The following is a 228-nucleotide window of genomic DNA, read 5'->3' on the forward strand; positions in this document are numbered from 1 at the left end:
CCCGCGCACCTCGCCCGACGTCAGTGCCATGCGCCTCGCCCCGCCCCGCGCTCCTACTCACCCCACCCCGCCCCGCAGCAGAAAGTGCAGTGCGCATGCGTGGTTTTTTCACAGCCAAGCGGCGATTTCTGACGTCGTAGTTGCATTGCTGCTCTGAAATGTTCAACGGTCATTGCGAGGGTTTGGGGTAAAATTCTTCCCCCCCCCCCCCCCCCCCTCACACGCGCC

Source organism: Phaethon lepturus, unplaced genomic scaffold, assembly GCF_000687285.1.
Source record: "Phaethon lepturus isolate BGI_N335 unplaced genomic scaffold, ASM68728v1 scaffold46051, whole genome shotgun sequence".
Taxonomy (NCBI): Eukaryota; Metazoa; Chordata; class Aves; order Phaethontiformes; family Phaethontidae; genus Phaethon; species Phaethon lepturus.